Raw genomic sequence first — 17,378 nt, forward strand, 5'->3', positions numbered from 1 at the left:
ACTGCATCCACTGCACCCGATGTGGCCTCCTCTACCGTGGGGAGACAGGCCGCTTACTGGCGGAACATTTCAGAGAACACCTCTGGGACACCCGCACCAAACAACCCAGCCGCCCTGTGGCTGAACACTTTAACTCCCCCTCCCACTCCGCCAAGGACATGCAGGTCCTTGGCCTTCTCCATCGCCAGACCATGGCAACAGACGCCTGGAGGAAGAGCACCTCATCTTCCGCCTAGGAACCCTCCAACCACAAGAGATGAACACAGATTTCTCTAGCTTCCTCATTTCCCCTCCCCCCACCTTATCTCAGTGCCAACCCTCGGACTCAGCACCGTCTTCTTGACCTGCAATCTTCTTCCTGACCTCTCCGCCCCCACCCCCACTCTGGCCTATCACCCTCACCTTAACTTCCTTCCACCTACGCATTCCCAATGCCCCTCCTCCAAGTACCTCCTCCCGACCTTTTATTTTAGCCTGCTTGGCACACCCTCCTCATTCAAGAAGAAGGGCTTATGCCCGAAAAGTCGATTCTCCTGCTCCTTGGATGTTGCCTGACCTGCTGTGCTTTTCCAGCAATACATTTTTCAGCTCTGATCTCCAGCATCTGCAGTCCTCACTATCTCCTACAGGAAGTAGCGCTTAGTGACATGGTGTTCAGACAACAATCTTTCTCTCAATGTCAGCAAAACAAGGGAACTGGCCATTGACTTCAGGAATTGGACTGAAGGACACACACTGGTCTCTGTCATTGGTGCTGATTTGGAGGTAATGGACAGCTTCAATTTCCGAGTAATAAATATTACAAACAATCAGTCTATTCATGTCAACTCTACAGTCAAGAAAGCACATCAATGCATCTACCTCTTCTGACGGGGAAGAAAATCTAGCATTTTAGCAATGGCTCTGACCAATTTTAACATTGCACTGCAGAAAACATTCTATCCAGACGCTTCGTATGGTAACTGCTCTGGCCGTACTGCAAGAAATTACAGAGATGCGTGTATCTAACACAATCCATCACACAAATCACATTTCCTTCCATTGACTCGTTATTGAATTCCCACTGCTTCAGGAATGCAGCTAACACAATCAAAGGCCCCTCCCACCACCGCTATGCTCTTTCCCAACCTCTTCCATCGGACAGAAGATGCAAATGTTTGAAAATACGTACCAATGGATTCAGGAACAATTTCTTCCGTGCTGTTATCAAACTTATGAATGGACCTGTCATATATAGAGTTGATCCTTCTCTGCACCTGTTCAAAAGCTGTGAAACTATATTAAACTGATGTCCTTGTGTAAGGTATGATTTGTACTGAAGAGAATGCAACATAATATTCTTCACTGTTTCTCAGAATGTATGACTACCACAAAACAAGCAAAATCAATCTGCATACCATACGTCTGGGTCTGGTCTGCTCGATAACACTTTAAACCTATGTCTCCTGTGGTCTGTGTAAAAGACTTCCATTATCCATTACTTCCATGCCTGTCGTAATTTCGAAAGGATGTATTTTGTAACCCTCAGCCTCGTAGTTCATGTGAAAGAAATGATTTATTATATTGTCCCGCATCATTTATGATGGGAGGTGGCAGGATTGCAGAGTTTCTGTCTGATCCGGGAGTGATGAAGTCAATTCGCCTTGTCTATCCGATGCTTCTTATGGTTTCTGGAATGCAACTATTTCTGTGTCGTAGCTTCACCAGGTTGACACCTTACGTTTAGATATACCCAGTGTATGCACTCATAGAACATAGAACATAGAAAAGTACAGCACAGAACAGGCCCTTTGGCCCACGAGATTTAATCCTAATGTCAAATATAGTAACTTAACCTACGCACCCCTCAACTCACTGCTATCCATGTGCATGCCCAGGAGTCGCACCAATGTCCCCAATGACTCTGCTTCCATGACCACAGCTGGCAACCCATTCCATGCATTCACAACTCTCTGCATAAAGAACCTAACTCTGACATCTCCTTTGTACCTTCCTCCTAATATCTTCAAACTATGACTTCCCATACCATTCGTCCTGCCCGGGGGAAATGTCTCTTCCTATTGATTGTATCTATTCCTCGCATTATTTTCTATACGTCGATCAGGTCTCCTCTCTTCCTCCTTCACGCCAGAGAGAAAAGTCCGAGCTTATTCAAACTTTCTTCATAAGGCAAGCCCTCCAGTCGAGGCAGCATCCCGGTAAACCTTCTTTGCGCTTTCCCCGAAGCCTCTGCATCTTTCCTATAGTAGGGAGACCAGAACTGGACACAATATTCCAAGTGTGCTTTCACCTGGGACTTGTAGAGCTGCAGCTCTTAAACTCAATCCCCCTTAATGAAAGCCAAAACTCCATATGCTTTCTTAATAACCCTATCCACTTGGGTGGCAACTTTGAGGGATCTATGTACTTGCATACCCAGATCCCTCTGTTCCTCCACATTGCCAAGGATTCTGTCTTTAATCTTATGTTCAGCATTCGTATTCCACCTTCTAAAATGCATCACTTCGCGTTTATCCAGGTTGAACCCCATGTGCCATTTCTCAGCCCAGATCTGCATCCTATCTATGTCGCGTTGCAGCCTGAAGTAGCCGTTTATACTGTCGACGATACCTGCAACCTTAGGGCCATCTGCAAACTTACTAACCCACTCTTCAACCTCCTCATCCAAGTCATTTATAAGAACTACAAAGAGCAGAGGCCCAAGAACAGAGCCCTGCGGGACCCCAATCAACACTGTCCTCCAGGCAGAATATTGTCCATCTACAACCACTCTCTGCCTTCTGTCAGCCAACTAATTCTGAATCCAGATCGCCAAATCTCACTCTATTCCATACTTCCTGTCGTTATCTACTCTACTCTTCATTTCTCTTCATCGACTCTTCATTTAAACAGGTTTGATCACTGGCTCCAAGTCATAACCCTCCCATTCATCTGCTTCCCCTGCCCTTCCATTTCTTCGTTGTCATTTCTTTGGAATGTACTTTGTTTAGAGGCTTTGGTAAATTTGTACAGTGCATCTTGGAGGCTGTCATTGAGTTACACCATGCAGAAGGACTGGTTAATACTTACAAACAGTCTCTAACACACTCATTAAAAGGCAGAGCTCATAGGAACAGCTGAAACAAAAATAAACCAGGTTTCTTCAGGATTAAAGCACCTATCACTGCCGCGAACAGAGAGCTCCTGAGCAGTTTAAGACTTCCCTGTATCTTGTTCAGAGTCCCAAGCTGTTTAGTTGCCTGAGAACCAATCACATCGTTGCTGGTAGCAGACAGCCTTTGTCAGTGGTGAACTAGTGGCCAATCATCAATGAGCTCCTTGTCACAAACAAAGGCTGCATCTGTGTATAACTCCGTTCATCTCCAATCACATTTCAATTATTGGGTCACTATCAGGTAAATTGCTGTCAAACCTTGCAGCTATCCTCCACTTTCTATCTGTTTGAAAGGTCGCTCTTTTCACATTTTAGTCCACAATTACACTCAATTCTTTTTTTAAAAAATGTTTTTATATGTATGCGCCCTGAGAAAACTAAAATGCCATTTCAAAAACGCATTTACTTGCAAAATACATGATGCACATTTTTTATAAAAAGTGCAGTCTATTTATTATTTCTCCCTTCTTGCAATGTTATGCAACCTTCGCATTTCTTAAAGCTTTTACGTATTTCACCATTTGTATTTTAGGACAATATATCTGAATTCACATTCGGTTTTCTTTTGATGTGTATCATAAAATGGTTACAACAAACGACACCATCAAAATATGTTGCATTGTTAATTTGAAACTTTTAAAGAAGGCCAGTGGATTACAATCTGTGTAATTTTGTATTTCATTGTTCTTTGTTGGGTGGTCTTGGAAGTGCTGAAGATCTAACAGCAATCCCAAAGTCCCCTTTCCTATGGAAGTGGACATTTCCAATGATCGGTATTGATTCTAATAGAAATATCCTCCAGGTTCTCAATTCCTAATTCATCATCCTGGAACAAGACAGCACGTCGACCCAATTCAGAAGCATCAGCGGCCATTTTGAAAAGACTGGAAAATGCAGGTATGGTAAAATAGGTTCATCAATTCAAATTGCTTTCATCCTTTCAACATTAACCTCGCACTCTACTAACTAAACCACCTTTCTCTTATTTCGTTCAAAAACTCGTTAAAGGCACAGCTGTCCAGACAAAATTATGGACAAATTTCCTATAAAAGCAAACAATCCAAAAATCTATTAATTTCTCATTTAGTTTTAGGAAAGAAATTCTAATAGTATCACTTTTGCTGTCTCTATCAACATCTGTGCGCTTGTGTGTGTATGTCTGTGTGACTGTATGTGCACGTGTGTCTCTTTAAGTCGATATGTGTGTTTCTGTCTGTTGGAGTCTCTTCACATTTCTCTGTATATGTGATTGTGTCTGAGTATTTGTACGTATTTCCGTCTGTCACACACACACAGAGACAGGCACAACACACACACACACACAGAGACAGGCACAACACACACACACACACACAAGCACACACACACGTTCAAACATAACGAAAAGCAATATATCACTTCACGCCCAAGAGGAATAGTCAGAGGTACAGATATATTGGGGTTTAAATCACATTTCAATTGTTACAATCCCGAAAATAACAGAGAACCCGTTGCACACAGGTACAGACCCAGAGATACATAAACATGGAGACACACACTAATACACACAATGAGACACAAACACACTCGCATAAGCACAGATAGTCAGGCAGAGATAGATGGTAGATACACACAGAGAATCACAAAGACAGGAACACACGATAATACACAAACACATTCAGAGAAAGACATGCATAATGCCAAACAGAATCAGTGTGCAGTAACTGACACTGCGCTGTGTCTAACCATCTGCAGCACAATCTGTGTCCCATCAGCTCATTCCCAGTTTTTACAGATGAAATGTTGATGAGAAAGTGGAACAGTCGCGTGAGGTCTCTCAGCATAATACCCGTGAAAAGGTGAAACTAGTTAAAAGTTCATGGTCATTTGAGCAACTAACAGACTTGTACACCACATCCGTGTAATCACTGCATGTCCAGCTGCGAAATGGATTGATGATGATGGCAAGTAGTTATGTTCCCCATAATTAGGAAGATTTAATTTGCAGTGCAGCTTGCTCAGCACCACAGTCACAAACATTCTCTGTCTCCACCATCCACACTCAGTAGCAGTGGAATATACCACTGAAAAGATGCACTGTAGAAATTGCCCAAAGTTCCTCACAGAGCAGCTTCCAGAACCACAGCATTATCGCCTGGAACACTGAGCACAGCAGATAGACGGGACACCAGTTGACAGTGCCACATCAAGCCACTCGCCACCCTGGCTCGGAAAATCGTCTCAATTCCACAAGTGCCATTCGTTGTAAATCCACGAACTCCCTCCCTTACATCATGATGGGTTTATTTGGACAAAATGAATGGCAGCAGTTCAAGACGCTAACTCATCGTCAACTTCGCCAGAACAATTATATCTGAGTAATACGTGGTAACCCAGTGGCAATGAGCCAAACACATTAATGAACCACAAAATAAAGGTCACTGTTTGAAACCCACGTGCTCGAATGCTGAGCTTTTGAATAAATTGTGTCCATTTTCGAGAAAATTGAAATACGATTTCATTTGAATTCATCAAATTCTGAACAGTCTTCAGAGGGTAGATGGTGAAAAATTGATCCTGTGGGTCTGGGTATCTAAAACACGATAACACAGTCTCAGGAGTTGCGGAAAAGCTCAGCAGGTCTGACAGAATCTGTGAAAATAAGTCAGTGTTAAAGTTACACCATTTACAGATCTTTTGGTTATTATTGACAGCACCCTCAGTGTAAGGGGCAGGTTATTTAGGAATGAGATGAGGAGAGAGCGATTAACTCTAAGGCCCCTGAGGCTTTAATATTCTATGTCCCTGACGATTGTTGATGCACCCTCATTGAGTGCATTTCAGATTGGAAGACACAGATTGCTGGTTTCTCAGGGAGTCACGGGATATGTGGATTGCACAGGAAACTGGATATGAAATCTAAGTCTAGCTTTGATTGGATTGACTACTAGAACGGACTGAACATTTTAAACAGGCTGTATAGACCTCACATTCTTTCTTCAGCGTTAACCCCATTCCAATTATTCAGTAATTATTACTTTTCTAAATTCCTACCGCCCTGCTGAATTCCCCTACTCTCATAACACATGAGCTAACCTTTCCCTTCTCTCGGCAGATGTTGCATGACCTTATCAGATTCCTCTGAATGGCCTGTGTTTAATTCAGAGAGAGTTATAACTCCCTATTCCTGTTTCTGCGAGAGAAAACATTTTCCAAACCGATTCCTTTAATTCTACTTGTTCACAGAGAAAGGAGGCATTGTTCTGTCCAAATGCATTACATGCTCATGAGGGCATCAATATATTGTGATGATTTTTAAAATAAAATATATTAAACATAATGAAATTCATGATGAAAACACGAGACCCAATTCGATCTGTAAGGGGCAGGAATACAGTCATGCGAGGTGAAATTGATGACTGCAGATGCTGGAGATCAGTGTCAAAATTAGACTAATACAGGAAAAGCACAGCAGGTCAGGTAGCATCCGAGGAGCAGGAGAGTCGACATTTCGGGCAAAACACCATCATCGGGAATGAGGCTGGGAGTGTCCATCGTGGACAGATAAATGGGAGGAAGTGGGGCTGCGGAGAAGGGAGCGGAGAGCGCAATTGATGGATGGGGTTGGGGGTAAAGGTGATTGGTCGGAGAGGACGGTGGAGTGGATAGGTGGGAAGGAAGATTGCAGGTAGGACAGGCCATGAGGATGGTGCCGAGCTGGCAGGATGGAACTGGGATAAGGTGGTCGGAGGAGGAAATCAGGCAAATGTTAAAGGCCACATTGATGCCCTGGGGTTGGAGGTTCCTGAGGAGGAAGATCAGGCGTTCTTCCACCAGGCGGCGAGTGGTGAGTGAGTGGTGATAGAGAAGTTCCAGGTCCTGCATGTCCTCGGCAAATTCCGAGGGGGAATTCAATTCTCCCTCCGCCAGTTGTTGTTTTGTATGTTGCTCCTGACCCATCAAACCACAGATCTGTGTGAATGCGCAAACAACCTCTCTCTATACATTTCACTCAAAATAATGTCAAGAACAGGACGGATTAAAACAAAATGCAAACTGTGTTGAATGCTGGATGTAGGGAATCATGTTACTGTAGAGCCTTTACAGCACTGAGATCAGGCTTTCGGCCCATCATTCACAAACCAGTCTGCACTCCCTCTTGAAACCTCTCCAATTACCCAGATCCCTGTCTGATTGAAGACTGTGTGTGTGGAGTTTGCACATTCTCCCCGTGTCTGCGTGAGTTTCCTCCGGGTGCTCCAGTTTCCTCGCACAGTCCAAAGATGCGCAGGTCAGGGTGGATTTGCAACACTCAATAGTCAATAGTGTCCAGGTGAGTGTTGGTTATATGGTTAGCCATGAGAAATGCGGGGTTACAGGAATAGCGTAGAGGGTGAGACTTGGTGGGATGCATGAAGAGCCGAATACCCTATTTCTACACTGTAAGAATTTTATGATCTTATACTCCATACCATCTATATCTGTGGATGAAGAGGACTATCACCTGATCAAATATCCCCTTCAATGGGTCAACGTTTGTTTTCTATCTGACAAAGAACTGCAGATGTTACAGATCTGAGAGACAGCACAAAAATTGCTGGGAAACTCAGCAGGTCCGACAGCATTTGTGGGGAGTGAACCTTTTAGATCCAGTGATTGTTCTTAAGGGCTGAAGGCTTCTGATTCTGGTGTTTTCAGACCTGTTGACGTTTTACAAGCAATTTGTTGTTTTGCTTTCAGCCCCAGTTCAGTTGGTGACTATCACGGCCTTGTTATGTGCGTTTGGGAAAAGGGACAGTTTACCAGCTAGCGCGGTGGTGGTGTAGTGGTGAGCATAGCTGCCTTCCAAGCAGTTGACCTGGGCTCGATTCCTGGCCATCGCAGTGTCGTGGCTTTTCCTGTGGTTTTGTAAGGAAAAGTCTTGAGCACCAACGTTGCATTCTGTGGCGAAATGGATTTGTCAGGTTGCTTTAGGGTTTTCATGGCGTTGGTTCCTGTTAATTGCCGTGACAATCCGGGCAGCGTTGCTCGAAAGCTTTCCTCTCTGCTGCCCATTGCTTATTTGAATATTGTTCGCAACATAAGGGTCGTTTTGTTTTGTTCGAAAAGTGAGGGATTGCTATCGTCAGAAACTTTAAATAATTACAGAAGCCCCTGGAAATTCGGAACAGATCCAACAGCTTCTATCGTGGACAGAAAGGAGGTTTAAATGCGTCAAATTTCTTCAAGGTTAAAATACATTCGCACCTCAAAACCATTTGGAAGCTTAAGAATTACAAAAATCACATTATAACTTTTGCTCATCCGTTCACGTTTCACAATATCATTCCGGGAGCAGGACGACTAGTTTTGTATGGTTTATGCACTGTTACTATATGCGAACATTGACTGTTTCGTATTTGAATGATGTTTCATTTCGTTCAGTTTTCCAATAGAGTTGGGTTAGTCCACACTTTGTTTTTTGTTTGTGTTACAACGATAGTGCAAAGTAAATTGTGTTTCGGTTCAAGCCTGGAAGTTTCACCAATTGAATTGCATTGCCGTACATTTGCCTTCAGGAGAAAAGAAAAAGGGATCTAGACCATCTTCTTAATTAATAGGAGTTTGATCTGGTTCAAAACCTCTTCAATTTCGGTCAATAAATGTTCCTACAGTCCGCAACAATGATTTTCACAGATTACGAGGAGGATGCACAGACATCGTTATTAATTGGCATTACCTCGGACATGAGACGTTTGGGAACGATATTCCTCAGACCATCGACTGTCTGCTCAGCCAAGGTTAAAGACTTGGAATCCGGCAAAATTGGGAACAATGCAATTCCCAGGAAACTGAGAGGTTAGTAACAGAGCTGGAGGTGGAGAGTCGGGAACAGGACAGTCCGCTCTGATCACTGACCCTTCACCGTCAGTATATCCAGTGTCAGGAATGACTGCCATTGGTCAGAATGACAAAATGTTATTATGGAAAATAAAGAGCACGAAAGTAAGGGAAAGTTTAAAGCATGAAAGCAAGGGAAGGCTAAAAGCATGAATCCCACTGGCGATCTGTTGCAAGGGATCTGTAGAATGCAGGATGAGATAAGAATAGTGGAATTCTCTCACACCAATTAGCAAAGAAAGGTTGACGCTGAAAGGTCTCGATGGTGAGATTAGATGACAGTTAGTAAAGTTAGGCTTCCTGTTAAGTATCATTATGACTCGATTGGGAACATAAATATTTGGGACATGACATTAAGTATCAAATTAATAGTTAATAGAGTCAGCCTGATTGAGATTATTGACAATAAATAACTAATTATGGCATCGGGAAAATATGAAGTAGGGTCTGGAATTTAAGACATTAAATATCTAACCGTTCACATGAGAATAACGTTAAGTAGAATGAACAATTAAAGAGATGATGGGAACTAACATCACTGGTTTATTGTGTAGCGAGTGTGAGGTGCTTTGATTAATATATTTAGACATGCTGATCAGCAAACAAAGCATGGGAAAAATGTATAAAAAACCATGGACAATGAAGTTCGAGAGCATTCGAGAATCTGCTTTCTCGGTGTCACGGTTTTTCGTTTGCAAATAACAGACCGACTTCTTGAAGAACTCTCTACGTCTCCTGGTGATTCTCTATACTTTTTCCAAGACAAAACTCAGCTGGTCTGGCAGCATCCATGCAGAGAGAATCGTGGACAATATTTAACAACTTCATCAGAACTCAATAATCTCCCTCAGGTACTGCCAAACGAGATAGTTTTGTCAGCAGTTTCTGATTTTGTTTCAGATTCCCAGAGGCCACAGTTCATTACATTAACCTTTAAACCATTGCAGAAAGTTCTTTGTGGTTCTTCACACGGAAATTTTCCGTTTGAGGAACATTTTCCTGCCCCCATTAGAAACAAGAAACACTGCAGCAGAGAAAACAGATGCTTTAACAACAACGATCGCTGTCGCCTTTGGAGGTCTTGAACCACCATCCTTTCATTTAACGGTCTAATACGCTGAAACTTCCAACCTAAAACCTTGCCCAAACATCTAAAGCAGGCTGTGACGGATTTCAGTCTGTCCTTCCCAACCGAGAAGTTTCCTCTTATCAGTTTTATTTTTCCAAATTAAAGTCTGGAACATTCATGATGGAGGCATGGGAACAGTCTTATCCCATCCACGACAGACACACCCATGTCACTGAGCACCAACTCTCCTCGAACTGCGACCATCTCCCTTCAAGCCTTCTTGTCCCTTGTGTGGTCCCGAGTTTTTTCATTGTCCCGGATTCAAGATGAGGTTGGATTTAACATGTAGAGGAACGATAATTATTTCAATATCTTAGATCAGTTCATGTCCCGAGAACATCAAATTTAATGGTCTGTCCTCTTAAAGAAGGGGAAGCTGTCTTGACTGTCTCTGCTCAACCGGGCAGTTCACCCTTCTTCAATCTCCATGGATTTCAAATCTCACAGAGTTTCTGAAGATTCACAATGTTGGAGACTGGGTTATATGGTTTGCCTCTTTAACATTTTTTCCATCTGCCAATTGAAAATATTTTCCCAAAATCTCTTTAACACTCCTCTGCCTTGCATCATGTCCAGGGTCGAGATTTCCTGGCATTTGGACAGATTCCCGAGCTTTTCTTTGCACCCAAGACAATTAACTGAAGATGGTAAAAACAATGAATGCAGATGCTGGAAACCAGATTCTGGATTAGTGGAGCTGGAAGAGCACAGCAGTTCAGGCAGCTTCCAAGGAATTTCGAAATCGACGTTTCGGGCAACAGCCTTTCATCAGGAATAAAGGCAGTGAGCCTGAAGTGTGGAGAGATAAGCTAGAGGAGGGTGGGTGTGGGGAGAAAGTAGCATAGAGTACAATGGGTGAGTGGGGGAGGGGATGAAGGTGATAGGTCAGGGGGGAGAGGGTGGAGTGGATAGGTGGAAAAGAAAATAGGCAGGTAGGACAAGTCCAGACAAGTCATGGGGACAGTGCTGAGCTGGAAGTTTAGAACTAGGGTGAGGTGAGGGAAGGGGAAATGAGGAAACTGTTGAAGTCCACATTGATGCCCTGGGGTTGTAGTGTTCCAAGGCGGAAGATGAGGCGTTTTTCCTCCAGGCGTCTGGTGGTGAGGGAGCGGCGGTGAAGGAGGCCCAGGACCTCCATGTCCTCGGCAGAGTGGGAGGGGGAGTTCAAATGTTGGGCCACGGAGCAGTGTGGTTGATTGGTGCGGGTGTCCCAGAGATGTTCCCTTAAGCGCTCTACGAGGAGGCGCCCAGTATCCCCAATGTAGAGGAGACCACATCGGGAGCAACGGATACAATAAATGATATTAGTGGATGTGCAAGTAAAACTTTGATGGATGTGGAAGGCTTCTTTAGGGCCTTGGATAGAGGTGAGGGAGGAGGTGTGGGCGCAGGTTTTACAGTTCCTGCGGTGGCAGGGGAAAGTGCCAGGATGGGAGGGTGGGTTGTAGGGGGGTGTGGACCTGACCAGGTAGTCACGGAGGGAACAAACTTTGCGGAAGGAGGAAAGGGGTGGGGAGGGAAATATATCCCTGGTGGAGGGGTCTATTTGGAGGTGGCAGAAATGTCGGAGGATGATTTGGTTTATGCGAAAGTTGGTAGAGTGGAAGGTGAGCACCAGGGGCGTTCTGTCCTTGTTATGGTTGGAGGAGTGGGGTCTGAGGGCGGAGGTGCGGGATGTGGACGAGATGCGTTGGAGGGCATCTTTAACCACGTGGGAAGGGAAATTGCGTTCTCCAAAGAAGGAGGCCATCTGGTGGGTTCTGTGGTGGAACTGGTCCTCCTGGGAGCAGATCCGCCAGAGGCGGAGGAATTGGGAATACGGGATGGCATTTTTGCAAGAGGTAGGGTGGGAAGAGGTGTTATCCAGGTAGCTGTGGGAGTCGGTGGGTTTGTAAAAAATGTCAGTGGCAAGTCGGTCGTCATTAATGGAGATGGAGAGGTCCTGTTCTGCAGCTGTTTATCTTGATGGGGGAGGGAGCGGTGGGGCTTGGCACATTGAAGAGCAGGAGAAAGTATTGTCACTTAACAGGGTCAGTGTCCAGAGGACTGTGATTGAAGGAATTTAATGAAATGCAGCACTTGTGTACAGTAAATTCACAGAATACTGCAGAAAACCGACGGATCTAGCAGTAACTGTGGAAACAGAAACAGAGATGACATTTTGAGAGTGATATACTTGTGATCAAGCACTACACTGCCAGCGCAATTACAGTCACTAAAGTGTTTTTGAAGAAGATTCAGGTCTATTTGTTCATTCAAAAGTCAAAAAAGACAATGCTGCAAACTCTCAGAGCTGGCACTGGACAGTGCAGACCGACCTTGATGTTTTTTTCTTCTCTGATATACACCTGGGATAATGTGGCACCAGAAGGCCTCCTCACAGCGGAAGTGACCAGTTATGTAAGACTTAGGTGTGGAGGATATTTTCTCTTTCAGAGGGTAGCAAATCTGTGAAGTTGTTTGCAACAGAGTGTTGTCAAGGCTGCATACATGCAAGGCTGAGAAAGACAGGCATTTGGTCACTTCGGGAATCGAGGGCCACAGAGATGAGGCCGAAAGGGGATTTGAGGATTAACCAAATCAGCTGTGATCTCATTGAAACTTGTCGCTGACTTGATGGGTTAAATTGCTTCCATCTGCTCAAATGACTTTGTTGTCATTTCGAAAATGTGAACCACCATTGCACATTAAGAAAAGCAGAAAGTTTAGAAGAGAAGATTACAGTCAAACTGAGTCAACATCATTTTTGAAAGGAAAAACACACGATGACAATCTGACAGATTTCTTTGGTAGCATGACCTGCAGAGTTGGTGAAGGACGATGCTCAGTAAACTTCATTTGAATTTTAGCAAGCAATCAATTAGGGGCTATATAAAAGTCCGTTGCACGAGAAAGGAGTTCTCGGTTTTGGGTCATAAAGCAGCATTGTCTGTCCATTGTCTATTTAACAGAAATCACCGAATCCAGATTAATGAGCAGTTTTCAAGTTGGAAAGATATATTTAGTGAAATCCAAACTGGTTAGTCATCGGATTTAATGTTTTATCTGACCGAATGTCTTGGAGGAAGTGGCAGAGTGAAATGCTGCGATACACAATAGGTGGGTGAGCATACTGTGATAAGGATGTGGAATTTTGCAAACAGATATCGATAGTATGAATGAGTGGAGAAGTCTTGGCAAATGCAGTTTCATGTAGGGGCACTTTTATCTGTTAATAGGTTCACAGCTCTCCATTCAATTTGCAATGTTGCAAGCCCACACAAGAGCGCATTCGCTCGCTGTTGCAGATTTTGTTGACACGTTTTCACCACTGTTTTTGATCATGTGTTGGTTTCTGAGTGAAAATTGTTTCCACTGTACCAGAGGTGCCAGAGACACGTTTATCAGTTCAGCCGAATATATGATAAACAATGTCCCTTTCAAAACGTGAGGTTCCATTCCTACCATGCACCAACCAAAATTGACAGAGCCGTGGAATGCGAATGGCCACATACTCGGGGGATTGAGAGTGACGGCTCCATGTCAAATAGTGCTGAAACAAAAGTAACTGATTTAGAATGCTCTGAATGAAACCGAACGGAACTCTCCCTAAACTTTTCCCAATTCACTCGGAAAATGATGGTGTTGCGTGCACGTGGGTTTACGTACTGAACAGTTTATTGTCAGTAACAGGGGTGGGGTGGGGCAGCATAGTGAGGTTTTCGCGTGGCTGAGATGTGATCTGGTCGAACGGGGAATTCAAACGCCCACAGAACAGAGAGCTGGTTGATCCAGGAACTCACTCCCATCTTCTGTTCCCAACCCAATTCTCCAGCCTTTTGTCTGTGACACTAAGCTCCCCTGAATTCCGGATTCAGTCTATTTCCCAGAATGGGTCTGAATTCGCCCCAACCTTCTCCACATCTGCTGGCAGCTGTTACACCGCGTCTGTGTGTGATCGAACACAGTTTCATTCCCACACAGCAAACCCGGTCTGTTCGGAGCAAAGCCACACCCGCTGTGGGACAGATATGTGAGTCTCTGGCCCCAAATGTGTTTCTGCGACGGAGTAGTTAGCTCCTTCACCACTCACGGCAAGGACTGGTGCTTCAAAATGTGGGGAGAAAGAAAATAGGCACAAAAGTTTGGACAGGTTAGTTCAAGGGTTATTGTAAGCATCAGTGGAGCCCCTGCTTCAGAGTCTGAGTTTGAATCGCACTGACCTGGATCCAATTCGCATTCAGGAAATAAAGATTTATTTCTCTTCTTTTGGTTTATCCGAATGAAAACTATTTCCTGCTTCCACACAGAGCACAGACGCGGATCTGCCAGAATCAATCCAGTGATTGATCGCATCCAACTGGAAGGATAATTGCGGCAGATACAGGAGACACCTCTCACCGCAAATCGCCTCTAAGGATCTTGCCTTTCTCAGCTGAAACTATCTCACTGTTCCTTCAATGTCGTTTGTTTTCATTCTGGGAACCCCCTCCCGAGCGACATCATGGATGCATCTCTGTGCTGAGTACTTCCACGGTTCTGTAAAGTAACTTGCTATCTCAAGCTCTGGAGTAATTATGGATGGGCAGTGAAGCTGATCCCAAAGAGTGACGTGCATACACCAGAAATTAGTTTCAAACGGCTGCAATTTCGAAGTGAAAACCCGAAAGTATTCGGGAACAAGTGAGAAGTTTCGAAGGGGGAGTAGGATAAACTGAAAATCGATGATGACTGGGAGACGTGAGGCAAGAATTGAGATTGATGCTGTTGGTGTAAGGCTCAACGTCAGTGCTAATGGGTTAGCCCTTACTACCCACTGTTCACACCGACTCACACACCACTCCTGGTAAATTCACCACAATTACCCTGATCTTTTGGTATGAGATTCCCTCTGTGCATATTCATGCGTTTTATCGGCCCCGACAGGATGAACGCATCCCCTTTACCCTGTCAGATTACAGAGGGGAAGGCAATAGTTTGAAAACAAAGCAGGAAGAGATTGCCCCTTTCGGTGCATTTTCAGTGAAGGAAGACCAGCTGTGACCTGTTCTTTCCTGCATAAGCGCAGGTTGATATATATTCTCATCGAGCAGCTTTATTACTGCAAGGAAGTCCGAGTTACTCTGATCAAATAGTTAATTAAATACACATATGGATTTGAAGATCACCGTATGTGGCTTTGTCAGTTAAAGCATCTGGTAATAACCAGGCGAGTATGGTGTCAAATGCTCTGAAATGTTCCGTAGACTGAAAGTCCATTGCATAAACTTATTGTGTTGTTGATCCAATATCGCGACAGTGAGGGCTCAGCATGCTTCTTGTGTTTGAGCTCAGCCCGTTGTTATTTGGTGAGACCAAGCCCTGCCGCCTGCTGTGGACCCATTAGTCAATGTTCTATCCTGCTCATCCAACGCCGAGATTCTGTACTCTGTTTAACAATGATCTCTCCATCGCTTCTACTTTTAGTCTCTCGCTGTCAGAGCAAGTCTTTTTTTAAATAATGAAGTGAGGCAGGAGACACTGCAGACTTGCCAGGAGATGTTGTGGTAACAACGCATCCATTGCGAGATGACAGCTCTCATTGTCTGCTGTCACCATTCATTAATTTTAGGCAAACTGCAATGACGTCATTGAAATCCTATAATTGGAGAGAAACTGCTTTTCTTCTGGTCAGTTATGAATTCTAATTACAATTGTAAATGATCATGTTTTGAGTGAAGAAATGTCACCTGACCTCAGACCTAAGTGACAGAGGTATGACCTGGAGACTGTGAGCCAAGTTCTACACACTCTGGCCGGGGAGGTGGGGGGTGGGGCGGGTGGGGGGTGAGGCGGAGAAAGCCACGAAACAGGTATACTCTCAAACTGTCACCGAATTTCAGACTTTTCCAAGAGTAGGAATAGAAATTGAGGGATATTGACAGACAGAGAGTGGGAGAATGTAGAAGAGAGTGAGATGGTACAGAGAGACAAAGGGAGACAAATAGATAAGCATACGAAGGTAGACACTGAAAACAGAAGCTCTCAATTCAACGTTGTTGCTCATGGACAGAAAGGAGAAGATAAAGATAATGAGTAAGGCCAGACTTTCACCAACTCTGGAGAACAGCAACAGCATTACAGCCGATATGACATTTTTCATTTTACAGATGATGTATGTCAGCTAATGAGAGATTCTGATATGTATGCTGATTCGTGAAGTGAAACTGGCAATTACCCAGGAATTAAAACAATAAAATGCGCAAGTAACCTGATTCTGTCGATATGAAACATCAAATCTCTTTGTCTCCACGGATGCTGTCAGGCCGGCTGAATTTGTCTGTCAATTCCTGTTGTTGATTCAGATTTCCAGGGTTCGCACTTATTTGTTTTACGCCAGTCTGAATACTGTTTGTGACAAAACTCCATCAATTGCCAGCACCATACAACATTCCCTGCTTTGGGAAGCCTGTCATCAAGATAACCGGTCAGAGGAAATCTCCCATTGCCACAGCAGTCAGAGTACTGAATCCTTACCACTAGACTTCCAGGGAAATTAAAATATGGCGCTGCATGTTTCCATAATGAATCCCCTTTTATTTTTTCATTTGTGATCATTTTAGCTGCACATCAATTTCGTTCTTTCTTCCATTCCTTTCAGCGTGGAAAAGGCCTTTCCGCCTATCTGCAGTGCGGGAAACCGGATATTCAGCTACTCCAGTCCCAGTTTCCAGCATGAGGCATTTAACCTTGCATGTTCTGATGTTTCCAGTGTAAATTTCAATGAGATACTCCCTGTGCTTTAAATAACACAATCATAGGACTGACCTTTGACGTGGTCACACTGTATGGTAATCGCTCTGAGGAAATCATCCTCATTTTCATCCACACAGGTGGACAGACAGACAAATCCCCCGAGAGCAGGAGAGATGTCAGGATGAGACCAGTTTAACGTGCTTCACATCTGCCAGTTTCTCCGACCACCTCACCGCAGCATGTCAAAGATTTCTGCAGCACAGAAAATGCACTTCAGCTGAACAAGTTTGCACCAGTCGAACACAGGTCCCTGACTGTTCTCGTCTCATTTTCCAACAGTTGGCTAACAGCTTCAAACGCAATTGGTGGTAGAAGTGAACAAGTCAATGCGTCTCAAATCTCTCTAGAAATTTCTGCTTGCTGCACCCTGACAGGCAGTGGGTTGCAGATTTGCCCGTTTTTGTTTTAAAGCTGACTCTTCCAGTCGAAGTTAGGGAGCAATTTCCCTTCGCAATTATTAGC

The 17,378-nt window shown here is 44.1% G+C and overlaps 1 non-coding gene across 1 annotated transcript; it reads left to right on the forward strand.

The window, feature by feature from the left end:
* Positions 1-7,944: 7,944 nt before the first annotated feature.
* trnag-ucc (transfer RNA glycine (anticodon UCC)) lies at positions 7,945-8,016 on the forward strand. The gene has a single exon. It is a non-coding gene; the product is annotated as a tRNA-Gly (tRNA).
* Positions 8,017-17,378: the final 9,362 nt, after the last annotated feature.

This window comes from Chiloscyllium plagiosum, unplaced genomic scaffold, assembly GCF_037043375.1.
Source record: "Chiloscyllium plagiosum isolate Xiang-an unplaced genomic scaffold, Cpla_swu_hap1 HiC_scaffold_37, whole genome shotgun sequence".
NCBI lineage: Eukaryota > Metazoa > Chordata > Chondrichthyes > Orectolobiformes > Hemiscylliidae > Chiloscyllium > Chiloscyllium plagiosum.